General features: G+C 36.9%; 1 long non-coding RNA gene across 1 annotated transcript in view; it reads right to left on the reverse strand.

Annotated features, from left to right (window-relative positions):
- Window positions 1-16,581, reverse strand: part of LOC116539777 — a 98,802-nt gene that overhangs the window by 71,178 nt on the left and 11,043 nt on the right. The gene's annotated exons all lie outside the window — the stretch shown is intronic.

Here is a 16,581-nt window from a genome sequence, read left to right on the forward strand (position 1 = left end):
TTTTTGATGGCTGCATAATATTCCATGGTGTATATGTGCCACATTTTCCCTGTCCAGTCTATCACTGATGGGCATTTGGGTTGGTTCCAGGTCTTTGCTATTGTAAACAGTGCTGCAATGAACATTCGTGTGCGTGTTTCCTTATAGTAGAACGATTTATAATCCTTTGGATATCTACCCAGTAGCGGGATTGCTGGGTCAAATGGAATTTCTATTTCCAGGTCCTTGAGGAATCGCCACACTGTCTTCCACAATGGCTGAACTAATTTACACTCCCACCAACAATGTAAAAGTGTTCCTATTTCTCCACATCCTCTCCAGCATCTGTTGTCTCCAGGTTTTTTAATGATCGCCATTCTAAATGGCATGAGATGACATCTCAAACAGTAAGTGCCCACATGAGAAGCAAGGAGAGATCTAAAATTGACACCCTTTTGTCAAAATTGAAAGAGCTAGAGGAGCAAGATCAAAACAACTCAAAGTCTAGCCGAAGACAAGAAATAGCTAAGATCAGAGCAGAACTGAAGGAGATAGAGACACAAAAAACCCTTCAAAAAATCAATAAATCCAGGAGCTGGTTTTTTGAAAAGATCAACAAAATAGATCACTAGCCAGATTAATAAAAAAGAAAATAGAGAATAACCAAATTGATGCAATAAAAAATGATAAAGGGGATATCACCACAAATTCCACAGAAATTCAAGCCATCATCAGAGATTATTACAAACAACTCTATGCACATAAACTAGTAAACCTGGAAGAAATGGATAAATTCCTGGACACTTGCCTCCTCCCAAGCCTAAACCAGGAAGAAGCCGAAACACTGAACAGATCCATAACAAGGTCTGAAGTTGAGGTAGCAAGTAAGAGCCTGCCACCCAAAAAAAGCCCAGGTCCAGACGGGTTTACAGCCGAATTCTACCAGACACACAAAGAGGAGCTGGTACCATTCCTTCTGAAACTATTCCAAATAATCCAAAAAGAAGGAATCCTTCCCAAATAATTTTATGAGACTAACATCATCCTGATACCAAAACCCGGCAGAGACTCAACAAGAAAAGAAAACTTCAGGCCAATATCCATGATGAACATAGATGCAAAAATCTTCAATAAAATACCGGCAAGCCGATTGCAACATCACATCAAAAAGCCCCCATGGTTCTTGAATGTTCTGTTTTGTTGGTTTTGGTGGGTTTATTATTTTTTTTCTCCTGGCATTTCAGTTTGAAGATAAGTTTCTGTGAACCTATTGTCATGATCACTTAAGCTTACCTTGACCACATCAAGTCTACTGAACCCATCAAAAGCATTCTTTATTTCTGTTATAATGTTTTACATTTCTATCATTTCCTTTGATTCTGTTTTCATGTCTCTGCTTGCATTAACCATATATTCTTGCATGTATTCTATTTTTTTCCATGAGGTTCCTTATTAGCCATAGTTACTTTATATTCCCTGTTTGACAATTTCAACATCTGTGTCATATGAGTCAGATAATTGCTTACTCTTCTCAGACTGTTTTTGCTTGCCTTTTAGTATGTATGCCTTGTAATATTTTTAAAGCTGGACATGTCACATCAGGTTAAAGGAACTGAGGCAAACAGAACTTTAGTGTGAAAATTTATGTTAATATAACTAGGAATTGGGCTATGTTTAATGTTTGCTGTAGTCCTAGGTGCCAGAGGCGTCATTTTCTCTAGTGTTGTTTTGTAACTCCCTCTTGGCTTTGGACTTCTGTAGTTACTCCTTTTCAGAAGGACTCTGTATTTTGCAGCTCTTTTAGCTGCAATCCACTGTTATCCTGAAGTCCTATTGGTGTGATGGTAAGATTTGGGACAAGGAAGTATCCTATAATCATTCAATTAAATGTCAGTGTTTTAACCTGAGTCTCAGGGCTTTTTCTTCAATGGTATAGTTTCTTTATTCCCCTCTTTGTCTACTACTCCCTTTCCTGACTACAGGTTCCTAGTCTATTTCTTTGAAACTCTGGCCATGTTAGACAGAAAGCTCTGACCTTGAGACGGGAAGGCTAGAGGTAAATGTGAAGAAATTACATTCCCTCAGCTGGAATAAATTTCGGATAAAGTTTTCCTTTGTTATCAAGAATGCTCTGGATATAGTTCACAGTCATTGATCATCTTCTCTCTCTACCAGAGCTAGGAAGATCTTTCTCAGATCTTTACTGTGAGAACCTCATGGAATTTCTGTAGGTAAAACTCAAGAAAGTGTGGAGACCAATCTCATAAACAATGTGGTCCCCAGATGATTCAAATTATCAAACTAGACCATGCTCAGGCTCCAAAAATTAATCAAAATTAAGATTTGAGTGTTCCTACCAGTATTGACTTCAGTAGTTATGTTCCAAGTATGCAGATCTCCAAGTATGCAGATCTCCAAGTACGCAGATCTTGGCTGTGATTTTCTGTATCTACCTGTTTTTTCAGATTTCAGGGTGACCATTTCCTTTGCAACCTCAGTTATCTAGTGGGTCTAAGTCACTGGTCTTCAGTTTCTTCAGCTTTTCTCTAGTAGGGACAGGACTATTTTAACCTCTTTATGTGTCAAAGTGAAACTGAAAGTTCTGCATTTATTTTTAAATAAAAGCATCAATTCTCATTCTAAACAAATTTAAAAGTAAACAAGTAAAATGTGCCAGGCTCAGTGGATCAGGCCTGTAATCCCAACACTTTGGGAGACTGAGGCAGGCAGATCACCTGAAGTCAAGAGTTTGAGACCAGTCTGGCCAATATGGTGAGACCTTGTCTCTACTAAAAATACAAAATAAATAAACAAATAAATTAGCCAGGTGCGGTAGCAGGCACCTGTAATCCCAGCTACTCAGGAGGCTGAGGCAGAAGAATCACTTGAATCCTGGAGGTGGAGGTTACAGTGAGCCGAGATCATGCCACTGTACTCCAGCCTGGGAGATAGAGTAAGAATCCGTCTGAAATTTGAAAAAAAAAAAAAAAAAAGGAAAATGTTTTATACCATGAGATATGTTTATTCCTAAAACGATTTCACTAAGAAAAAAATGATGAAAAATATTACAAAGTCTGACTCAGGTTGAGTCATTTTTTTTTTTTTTCTCAGACAGAGTTTCACTCTTGTTACCCAGACTGAAGTGCAATGGTGCGATCTTGGCTCACTGCAACCTCCGCCTCCTGGGTTTAAGTGATTCTCCTGCCTCAGCCTCCTGAGTAGCTGCGATTACAGGCATGTGCCACCACGCCCAGCTATTTTTTGTTATTTTTAGTAGAGATGGGGTTTCACCATGTTGACCAGGCTGGTCTCAAACTCCTGACCTCATGATCTGCCCGCCTCAGTCTCCCAAAGTGCTGGGATTATACAGGCGTGAGCCACCTTACCTGGCTGAGTCATTTTTTAAACTACTTTTTTCAGTTTTAGACACTTTGACTTTTTTGCTTTAAAAGAATGTTAGCATTCTTATCCTTCATTCAATGTTTTCTACCCTTTCCTTCTAATTGTCATTTATACTATTGTTTTGATATTGTGAGGCTTATAACATTTCCATAATCATTTCCACAGATATTTAGCCATAATTCTCAATAAAACAGAAGCAGTATGTACCTCCATGCTTTTAACTGTGCCTTTTCCTCTTCTGAAATAGTTATTTTATCTCTTTATCAACTGGATTTTGGCATTGAATGGTAGTCTAGGTTTTAATGTTTTTGTTTTTTGTTTTTTCAAGAAGGCTTCAGACATTCTGTTTCCTAAGTTGTTTAATGTCTTAAAAAGTGGTTCAGAGCCTTTATGTTTTGATAATGTCTTGGGTTGGTGAAAGCCTGCTGTTTTTCTCAGATCTTTACTCTCCTTCCTTCTGGCTCTGAATTTAGCTATGGAGAAATTTCAGGGGAAATTTGCTTGTTTTTAGGCCTGATTTACAAAACTTACCTGGTGTAGGTATACATGTTGTTTTATGTAAATTTTTCCTCTAATACTAGATTAACAAAAATCCCTGCACAATATTTCTTAATTTTAAGGACATTTTTGTATTATGCCTTTGAATATTTTCTCTATTCTACTTGTCCAGTTCTCTAATTGTGAGGCCTTCAGTTTAGATTCTTCTTTCTAATTTCTTTAATTCATTTGTCTGTTCTTATTCTATCCCTTTGATTACCTCTAAATACTCTTATCAGTAATTTTATTTCAGTCATGTCATTTTTATCTTATTTCAAATTCATTTCTTATTTCCTTAATGATAATTTGATTCTCAACTTTTTCCTTCATTCTTTTATCTCCCCATTTCCATCTCATTTTGATGTAATCTCATCTTTTCCTCATACTATTATTTTTTGAATTTATATTCATATTAAATTTTGTAAGATAAAGCAGCCATGAAGAATCATTCGTTATATATTCTATAGGTAGAATATATAATTTATATATGCTATATATTTATTTTGTGTAGAAAATAGTTTATATAACTATATGTAGAAATTCATATAAATATATACATAAATATATATGGCTAAAAAAGCACTGTATATTCTATATATGTATATTACATTCTATATAAACATATAGAATGGATATATATATATATATATATATAGAGAGAGAGAGAGAGAGAGAGAGAGAGAGAGAGCGCATGCGCGCACTATTTTGACTTCTTGCTGGTCCCTATTATAGTGAGTTAGACAACTCTTAGTAGATATTACTCCCATTTTATACAGGAGGAAATTAAGTTTTAAAGAAGTTAAATTCTCAAGATTATACATATGTAAAAGGTAATAGATGGATAGACATAAACTAGTAAAATCAAGATTTTAAACTCCTGTATTTTAGTCAGGTCAGTCTGGTTTTTCAACCCTTCCTATCTATGCAATACTTGTAGTTATGCTTCAACAGTCACTGAAAATATTATTTCCGCCCCTGCTTGTGGTAAGCATGCTGCTGCTATAACCTGACTAATAAATTATGATTCACACAGGCTGACTCTTGTCACTGATAGGCCAATCTGCCTTGACATTTAGGTATGAAGATGATGTATATGGATAATAAATTCACACTCATAGATTAGGTCAGTCTATACTGTCTATAAAGAAATGATTGGGCCTTTAGATATCAGGTGCTTCAGAAATCCATGATGCATACTAATCCCAAGATCTAATTCTATGATATCTAACAAGTCAGATTTCCATTGCTACTGCAACCAATTTAAAGGGGCTTATTTATCATAAAACTACACAGATATAACTATACAGAGGCAGAGCAATATGGTTGAATAAAAGCCTCCAGCAATTGTTCCCTCTGCAGGAATGACACATTGAACAACTACCCACATAAGAAAGCACCTGCATAAGAACTAAAAAGCAGTGAGTGATCATAGTGCCTGGTTTTAACATTTTATCAAGGAAAGAGGCACTGAAAGGGTGGGAAACACAGTGTTGAATTGCCAAAGTCTCTCCTCCCCCATCCCCTAGCAACGCCGTGTGGTGCAAAGAGAAAATCTGTGCATTTGGGAAAGGGACAGCAAAGTGATTGTGGGACTTTGTAATGCAATTCAGTGCTGCCCAGCCACAGTGGAAAGCAAAACAGGGCAGATTTAGTGAGCCCCAAAGAGGAAGCATTTAAAACGACCCAGCCAGAGGGAAATCATCCATCCCTGTGGTCAGAACCTGAGTTCCAGCAAGCCTTGCCACCACAGACTAAAGTGCTCTGGAGTCCTAGATAAATTTGAAAGGCGAGGACTACAATTCTTGGGCAACTCCTGGTACTGTACTGGGATCCGAGCCAGTGAACTTGGGCTGCACAAGACCCATTGAGTACCCTACTGGAGTTGCTAGGGAAGTGCTTGTATCACCTCTCCCCCAACCCCAGGCAGCACAGCTCATAGCTTGAAGTTGTGGGAGAGATTCCTTCCCTCTGCTGGACAGGAGAAGTGGGAGAGTAAAGAAGACTTTGTCTTACAACTTGGATACTAGCTCAGCCACAGTAAAGTAAAGTATGGAGAAGAGTCCTGGAGCCCCTAGTCCAGGCCTTATGTCCTGAATGACATTTCTAAACCTGCCTTGAGCAAGAAGAGAACCCACTGCCCCAAAAAGAAGGACCAAATCCTGGCAGAATTCATCATTTGCTGACTAAAGAGCCCTTGGGCCTTGAATAAACATTGCCAGTAGCCAGGCAGTACTCACCACAAGCAGGGGGTAAGATCCAGTACTGTGCTGCTTTGCCATGAGACCAGCACATAACCAGCTGTGATAACCTCAGGAGAGGCCTCTTTTGCTTGAGGAAAGGAGAGGAAAGAGTAAAAGGAACTTTTTCTTACAAGTCGGGTACCAGCTCAGCTACAGTATAATAAAGCAAATACCTAAAGCCCCTGAGCCCAGTCCCTAACTCCTGGAGAGCATGTCTAGACACACCCTGGGCCAGAAGGGAACCTGCTGCCCTGAAGGGAGATACCTAGGCCTGGCAGGATTCACCAGCTCCTGACTAAAGAGTTCTTGGGCCTTGAATAAACTTCAGTGGTAGATAAGCAATAGTCACCAAAGGCCTTGGACAAGATCTTCAGGTGTAACCTAGAATGGTGCCAGCAATAATGGTCACAAGACACCCCTCCCCCAACTCCAGACACCTCAACACAGAGAAAGAGACTTTGCTAGTTTGGAGGAAACTAAGGGGAGAGAAGGAGAGACACTGCCTGTCATTCCAGGGAATTCTCTCAGATCTTACCCAAGACCAACAAGGTAATATCTCTATGCATCTGCAAGAGCCATAGTGTTACAGGGCCTGGGGTGCTACCTAAAGACACACCAACAGTGACCAAAGACATAGATCAAAACATATAATGCTTTTGAATAATTGGGAAGCCTTCTCAAGAAGGAAGAGTACAAATAAGTCCAGACTACAACAATTAGAGTAAATATCTAACTCTTCAATGGCCTAACATTGATGAACATCCACAAGCATCAAGACCATCCAGGAAAACATGACCTCACCAAATGAATTAAATAAGATACCAATGGCTAATTCCAGAGTGATAGAGTTATATGACCTTTCAGACAGAGAATCCGAATTAGTTTCATTGAGGAAAATCAGTGAAACTCAAGATAACACAGAAAAGGAATTCAGAATCCTAGCAGATTATTAACAAAAAAAATCAAGCAGAAATTCTACAGCTCAATAATTGAATTCACCAACTGAAGAATGCATCAGAATCTCTCAACAGCAGAATTGATCAAGCAGAAGAATTAGTGAGCTTGAAGACATGCTTTTTGAAAACACTGTCAAGAGAAAAAAGTTGAAAAATAATTTAAAAAACAATGAAGCATGCCTACAAGATCTATAAAATAAGCTCAAAACGGCAAATCTAAAAGTTATTGGCCTTAAAGAGAAGGCAGAGATCATGCTAATCTTCTCTGTATTGTTCACAATTTTAGTATATGTCAAGAACAGCAATGCCAAGGCACATAATCATCAGATTCACCACGGTGGAAATGAAGGAAAATATGCTAAGGGCACCCAAAGAGAAAGTTCGGGTCACCCACAAAGGAAAGCCCATCAGACTCAGAGTGGATCTCTTGGCAGAAACCCTACAAGACAGAAGAGAGTGGGGACCAATATTCAACACCCTTAAAGAAAAGAACTTTCAGAATCTCATATCCAGCCAAACTAGGCTTCCTAAGTGAAGGAGAAATAAAATACTTTAAGGACAAGCAATTACTGAGAGATTTCATCGACACCAGACCTGCCCTAAAAGAGCTCCTGAAGGAAGCACTAAACAGAAAAAAACATCTAGTACCAACCACTGCAAAAATGAACCAAATGGTAAAGACCAATGACACAATAAGAAAACTGTGTTGACCAACAGGCAAAACAAACAACGAGTAACAAAATAACAGGATCAATTTCACACATAACAATATTAGCATTAAATGTAAATGGCCTAAATGCCCCAATCAAAAGACACAGACTGGCAAACTGGATAAAAGGTCAAAACCCATCAGTGTGCTGCTGTATTCAGGAGCCCCATCTCACATGCAAAGACACACACAGACTCAAAATAAAGAGATGGAAAAAGATCTACCAAGCAAATGGAGAGCAAAAAAAAAGCAGGGGTTGCAATTTTAGTCTCTGATAAAATTGACTTTAAAACAGCAAAGATCAGAAGAGAAAAAGAAGGACACTACATAATGGTGAAAGGATCAATACAACAAGAAAAGCTAACTATCCTAAATATATATGCACCCAATACAGGAGTTCTTAATGACCTACAAAGAAACTTAGACTCCCGCACAATAATAGTGGGAGCCTTTAACACTTCACTGTTAACATTAGACAGATCAACAAGACAGAAAATCAACAAGGACTTGAATGCAGAACTGAAACAAGCAGATCTAATAGACATCTACAGAATTCTCCACCCCACAGCCACAGATTGTACATTCTTCTTAGCCCCACATCACACTCACACTTAATCTAAAATTGACCATGTAATTTGAAGTAAATCACTCCTCAGCAAATGCAAAAGAATGGAAGTCATAACAAATAGTCTCTCAGACCACAGTGCAATAAAATTAGATCTCAGGATTAAGAAACTAACTAAAACCGCACAACATAATGGACACTGAATAACTGACTCCTGAATGGTGACTGGATAAACAATGAAATGAAGGCAAAAATAAAGATGTTCTTCAAAACCAACAAGAATGAGGACACAACGTACCAGAATCTCTGGGACACATTTAAAGTAGTATCTTAAGGGAAATTATAGCAATAAATGCCCACATGAGAAACAAGGAAAGATCCAAAATTGACACCCTATCATCAAAATTGAAAGAGCTAGAGGAGCAAGATCAAAAAAACTTAAAAGCTAGCAGAAGACAAGAAATAACTAAGATCTCAGCAGAACTGAAGAATATATAGACACAAAAAACCTTCAAAAAAAAATCAATAAATCCAGGAGCTGATTTTTCAAAAATATCAACAAAATAGACCACTAGCCAGATGAATAAAAAAGAAGAGACTAATAAAATAGATACAATAATAAACGATAAAGGGGACATCACCACCAATCGCTCAGAAATACAAACTACCATCAGAGATTACTACAAACAACTGTATGCACATAAACCAGTAAACCTGGAAGAAACGGATAAATTCATGGACACTTGCACCCTACCAAAACTAAACCAGGAAGAAGTTAAAACCCTGAATAGAACAATAACTAGGGCTGAAATTGAGGCAGCAATTAACAGCCTACCAACCAAAAAAATTCAGGTCCAGATGGGTTCACAGATGAATTCTACCAGATGTATAAAGAGGAGTGGGTACCAATCACTCTGAAACTATTCCAAACAATCCAAAAAGAGGGAATCCTTCCCATATCATTTTATGAGACCAACATCATCCTGATACCAAAACCCAGCAGAGACTCAACAAAAAAAGAAAACTTCAGGCCAATATCCATGATGAACATAGATGCAAAAATCTTCAATCAAATACTGGCAAACCAATTGCAACAGCACATCAAAAAGCTTATCCATCATGATCAAGTAGGTTTCATCCCAGTGATGCAAGGCTGGTTCAACATACACAAGTCCATAAATGTAATCCACCACATAAATAGCACCAAAGACAAAAGCCACGTGATTATCTCAACAGATGCAGAGAAGGCCTTTGACAAAATTCAACAGCACTTTATGCTAAAAACTCTCAATAAACTAGGTATCAATGGAACCTATCACAAAATAATAAAAGCTATTTATGACAAACCCACAGACAATATCATACTGAATGGGAAAAAACTGGAAGCATTCCCTTTGAAATCTGGCACTAGACAAGGATGCCCTCTCTCTCCACTCTTATCCAATATAGCATTGGAAGTTTTAGCCACAGCAATCAGGCAAGAAAAAGAAATAAGGGGTACTGAATCAGGAAAGGAGGAAGTCAAATTGTCTCTATTTGCAGATGACATGATTGTATATTTGGAAGACCCCACTGTCTTAGCCCAAACTCTCCTTAAGCTGATAAGCAACTTCAGCAAAGTCTCAGAATACAAAATCAATGTGCAGAAATCACAAGCATTCATATACATCAATAATAGACAGAGAACCAAATCAGGAGTGAACGCCCATTCACAACTGCTATAAGAAGAATAAAATACCTAGGAATACAACTAACGAAGAAGGTAAAGGACCTCTTCAAGGACAACTATAAACCACTGCTCAATGAAATAAGAGAAAACACAGATGGAAAAACATTCCATGCTCATGGTTAGGAAGAATCAATATTGTGAAAATGGCCATACTACCCAAAGTAATTTATAGATTTAACACTATCCCCATCAAATTACCAATGACCTTCTTCACATAACTGGAAAAAAACACTTTAAACTTCATATGGAACCAAAAAAGAGCCCACATAGCCAAGACAATCCTAAGCAAAAAGAACAAAGCTGGTGGCATCATACTGCCAGACTTCAAGCTACACTACAAGGCAACAGTAATCAAAACAGCATAGTACTGGTATCAAAACAGAGACATAGACCAATGGAACATAACAGAGGCCTCTGGAGCAACACCACACATCTACAACCATCTGATCTTTGACAAACCTGACAAAAACAAGCAATGGGGAAACGATCCCCTGTTTAATAAATGGTATTGGGAAAATTGGCTGACAATATGCAGAAAGCAGAAACTGGACCCCTTCCTGACACCTTACACTAAAATTAACTCCAGATGGATTAAGGACTTAAATGTAAGACCTAACATCATGAAAACCTAGGCAAAATCATTCAGGACATAGGCACAGACAAGGACTTCATGACTAAAACACCAAAAGAAATGAGAACAAAAGCCAAAATAGACAAATGGAATCTAATTAAACTTCAGAGCTTCTGTACAGCAAAAGAAGCAATCCTCTGAGTGAACCAGCAACCAATAGAATGGGAAAAAATTTTGCAATCTGCCCAGCTGACAAAGGGCTAATATCCAGAATCCACAAAGCACTAAAACAGATTTACAAGAAAAAAACAAACCCATCCAAAAGTGGGAGAAGGATATGAACAGTCACTTTTCAAAAGAAGACATATATGAAGCCAACAAACATATGAAAAAATGCTCATCATCACTGGTCATTAGAGAAATGCAAATCAAAACCACATAAAGATACCACCTCACACCAGTTAGAAGGGCGATCATTAAAAAATCTGGAGACAACAGATGCCGGAGAAGATATGGAGAAATAGGATCACTTTTACATTGTTGGTTGGAGTGTAAATTAGTTCAACCATTGTGGAAGACAGTGTGGAGATTCCTCAAGGACCTAGAAATAGAAATTTCATTTGACCCAGCAATCCCATTACTGGGTATATACCCAAAGGGCTTTAAATCATTCTATTATAAAGACACATGCACACGCATGCTCATTGCAGCACTGTTTACAATAGCAAAGACCTGGAACCAACCCAAATGCTCATCAATCACAGGCTGGACAAAGAAAACATGGCACATATACACCATGGAATACTATGAAGCCATAAAAAAGGATGAGTTTGTGTCCTTTGTAGGGACATGGATGAACCTGGAAACCATCATTCTCAGCAAACTGACACAGGAACAGAAAATCAAACGCCACATGTTCTCACTCATAGGCGGGTATTGAACAATGAGAGCACTTGGACACAGAGCGGAGCATCACACACTGGGGTCTGTTGAGGGGGGCTACAGGAGGGATAGTGGGAGGGAGGATAGGAGACGGATAATGTGGGGAGAAACATCAGGTATAGGTGATGGGGGGATGGTGGCAACAAACCACCTTGCCATGAATGTACCTATGCAACAATTTTGCATGATTTGCATATGTACCCTAGAATCTAAAATACTGTGTGTGTGTGTGTGTGTGTGTGTGTGTGTGTGTGTGTGTCTATATATATATATAGAGAGAGAGAGACACATACATATATATATATATATGGACCCCTTCCTGACACCTTACACTAAAATTAACTCCAGATGGATTAAGGACTTAAACGTAAGACCTAACATCATGAAAACCTAGGCAAAATCATTCAGGACATAGGCACAGACAAGGACTTCATGACTAAAACACCAAAAGAAATGAGAACAAAAGCCAAAATAGACAAATGGAATCTAATTAAACTTCACACACACACACATATATATATATATATACACACACACACACACACACACATATATATATACACATATATATACATATGTGTATATATATATGTGTGTGTGTGTGTGAATGAAGAGAAGACAGAGAGAGATATGGAGTAGAAAATTTATTGGAAGAGATAACAGATCTTCTCAAATCTAGAGAGGTATCAATATTCAAATACAAGAAGGTTATAGAACATGAATTAGATTTAATCTAAAGAAAACCACCTCAAGACATTTAATAATCAAACTCCGAAAGGTCCAGGATAATGAAAGGATTCTAAAAACACCGAGAAAGGAAAGAAATAACCTACACTAGACCTCAAATCTGTCTGGCAGCAGACTTTTCAGTGGAAAGCTTACAGGCCAGGGGAGAGTGGCATGACATTTAAATTTCTGACAAAAAGAAACAGAAAACTTTTCTCCTAGAATAGTATATTCAGCAAAAAATATCCTTCAAACATGAAGGAAAAATAAATACTTTCCCAGAAAAACAAAAGCTGATGGATTTCATCTACACCAGACCTGTCCTATAAGAATGCTAAATGGAATTCCTCAATCTGAAAGAAAAGGATGTTAATGAGCAATAAGAAATCATGTGAAGATGTAAAACTCACTGGTAATAGTAAGTACCCAGACAAATACAATATATTCTAACACTGTATAATTGTGGTATATAAACTACTTATCTCTTAAGTGGAAAGACTAAAAGATAAACCTATCAAAAATAAAAACTATAACCACTTTTCATGACATAGACAATGTAATAAGATACAAATAGGAACAACAAGAAGTTAAAAAGTGTGTGGTGGTAAGATTAAGTATAAAGTCTTTATTAGTTTTCTTTTTGTTTATGCAAACAGTGTTAAGTTGTTGTCAGCTTAGAATAATAGATTACAAAATAGCATTTGCAAGGTTCATAGCCTCAAATTAAAAAATATACAATAGATAAACAAAAAATAAAAAGCAAGAAATTAAATCATACCACCAGAGAAAGTCATCTTCACAAAGAGTAGGACAGAAAGGAAGAAAAGAAGGAAGAGAATACCACAAAACAACCAGAAAACAAGTAACAAAATGGCAGGGTAAGTCTTTGCTTATAAATAAAAACATTACATGTAAATAGACTAAACTTCTCAATCAAAAGACGGCATAGGGTGGCTGACTGGATTAAAAAGCAAGACCCAATCATCTGTTGCCTACGAGAAACACACTTAACCTATAAGATAGAAATAAAACAGTTTGCCTATAAATCTCATAAAGGGATGGAAAAAAGATATTCCATGCAAATAAAACAAAAAAAAAGCAGGAGTAGCTATACTTATATCAAACAAAATAGGTTTCAAGACAAAAACTATTTTAAAAAGACAAAGAAGGTCATTACATAATGATAAAGGGGCCAATTCAGCAAGAGGATAAGAGAGTTGAAAATACGTATGCACCAAACACCATTGTACTCAGAAATATAAAACAAATATTATTATAGCCAAAGAGAGGGATAGACCCCAAAATATTAATAGCTGGAGACTTCAGCACCACACTTTCAGCATTGGACCAATCATCCAGACAGAAAAATCAGCATAGAAACATTAGACTTAATCTGTACTCTTGACCAAATGGACCTAATAGATATTTACAGAATACTTCATCCAACAGCTGCAGAAAACACATTACTCTCTTCAGCATTCTCATAGACAGACCATATGTTAAGCCAAAAACAAGCCTTAAAAATTTTATAAACATTGAAATTATGTCAAGATGCTTCTCTAATCACAATGAAAAAACCTAAAAATCAATAACAAGAGGAATTTTGGAAACTATACAAACACATGGAAATTAAGCAATATGTTCCTGAATGGCCAATAGGTCAATAAGAAAATTCAAAAGGAAATTTAAAAATTTCTCAAAACAAATGAGAATGGAAACACACCATATTAAAACTTATGAGATTCCGCAAAAGCAGTACAAAGTGGAAGGCAAGGAAGGAAGGAAGGGAGGGAGAAAAGGAGGGAGTGGTGGGGTGGGGAGGAAGTTAGTTCAAACACATAACTTAATGATGCATCTTTAGAAACTGAAAAAGCAAGAGCAAAAAAAAAGCAAAAAAAAAGAAAAAAAAAAAAAAAAAACCCACAATTAGAAGAAAAGAAATAATAAAGATCAGAGCAGAAATAAGTGAAAATGAAAAAAATTTATAAAAGACTAAAAAATTGAAAAGTGGGTTTTTGAAAAGATAAAAACCAATCAGCAAACCTTTAGCCAGATTAGAAAAGGAGACCTAAATAAATAAAATCAGAGATTAAAAAGGAGATATTACAACATATATGGCAAAAATTCAGAGGATCATTAGAAGCTACCATGAGCAATTACACGCCAATAAAATGGAAAACCTAGAATAAACAGAAATTTCCAGATACATACACTCTACTGAAATTGAACCATGAAGAAATCCAAAATCTGAATAGAAAAATAAGTAATGAAATTCCAGCTGTAATAAAAACTCTCCCAGCAAAGAAAAGCCTGGGATGCAATGGTTTCACTGCTGAATTCTACCAAATATTTAAAGAAGAAATAATGCCATTCCTACTCAAAGTATTTCAACAAATAAAGAAATAGAGAACACTTTCAAACTCATTTCACAAGGCCAGTATTAACCTGATCCCAAAACTAGGCACAGATGCATTTAAAAAGAGAGAGAAGAGAGAGAGTAAACTATGGGTCAATAATCCTGAAGAACAATGATACAAAAATCCTCAACAAAATAATTCAACAACACATTAAAAAGATGATTCTTCATGATCAAGTGGGATATATTCCAGGGATCAAGGATGGTTCCACATATGCAAATCAATCAATGTGACACATCACATCAACAAAATGAAGGACAAAAACCATATGATCATTTCAATTTATGCTGAAAAAGCATTTGATAACATTTAACATCCTTTCATAATTTAAAAAAAAAACCCTCAAAAAACTGGGTATAGGAGGAACATACTTCAATAAAATGATAAACGGATACATTTCTAGACACACAAAAAAAAACAACTGACACATACAATGAAAGCCATGAGTGACAGACCACACAGGTGGTATCATCCTGAACAGGGAAAAACTGAAAGCCTTTCTTCTAAGATCTGAAACAAGACAAGGATGCCCATTTTCACCACTGTTATTCAACATAGTACTGCAAGTCCCAATGAAAGCAATCAGACATGAGAAAGAAATAAAGAGCACCCAAATTGGAAAAGAATAAGTCAAATTGCCCTTGTTTGCAGAATATATGGTCTTATATTTGGAAAAACCTAAAGACTCCATGAAAAACCTTAAGACCTGATAAGCAAATTCAGTCAAGTTGCAGGATACACAAATCAATGTACAAAAATCAGTAGCATTTCTATATGCCAACAGCAAACAATTTGAAAAAGTAATATCATTTACAATAGCTACAAATAAAATACCTAGGAATTAACTGAAAAAGTAAAAGATATTTGTAATAAAAGCAATAAAACACTGATGCAAGAAACTGAAGAAGACACAAAATTGGAAAGATATTTTACGTCCAGGAATTGGAAGAATCAATACTGTTCAAATGTCCACACTACCCAGAACAAACTACAGATTCAATGCAATCCCTATCAAAATACCAATGACATTCTTCACAGAAATAGAAAAAAAAAAAAAAAAAAACCCTAAAATTTATAAGAAACAAAAGACCCAGAAAGCCATCCTGATATAAAAAGAACACAACTGGGTTGGTCGCAATGTCTCACGCCTGTAATACCAGCACTTTGAGAGGCCAAGGCAGGCAGATCATCTGAGGTCAGGAGTTCGAGTCAGCCTCGCCAAGATGGTGAAACCCCGTCTCTACAGGTGGGCACCTGTAATCCAAGCAACTCAGGAGGCTGAGGCAGAAGAATCACTTGAACCCAGGAGGCGGAGGTTGCAGTGAGCCAAGATCATACCACTGCACTCTAGCCTTGGTGACAAGAACAAAACTGGAGGAATCCCTTCACCTTATCTATATTACAGATCTATACTAAGCAGAACAGTATGGTACTGGCATAAAAGTAGACGCACAGATTAATGGAACAGAATAGAAGCCCCAGAAATAAATCCATACTTCCACAGAGAACTCATTTTCAACAATAGTTCCCAGAAAATACATTGAAGAAAAGATAATCTCTTCAATAAATGGTACTGGGAAAAGTAGATATCCATATGCAAAAATATGCAAAAGAAACTAGACCACTATCTCTTATCATATACAAAACTCAAATCAAAATGAATGAAAACGTAAATCTAAGACTCCAAACTATGAAACTGCTAAAATAAAACATTGGGGAAACTTTCCAGGACATAGGTCTTGGCAAAGATTTGTTGAGTGAACCCCACAAGCACAGGCAACCAAAGCAAAAATGGACAAATGTGATCA

The sequence above is a fragment of the Sapajus apella genome, unplaced genomic scaffold (genome assembly GCF_009761245.1).
Source record: "Sapajus apella isolate SASKATOON/1434 unplaced genomic scaffold, GSC_monkey_1.0 scaffold4, whole genome shotgun sequence".
NCBI classification, from domain to species: Eukaryota; Metazoa; Chordata; class Mammalia; order Primates; family Cebidae; genus Sapajus; species Sapajus apella.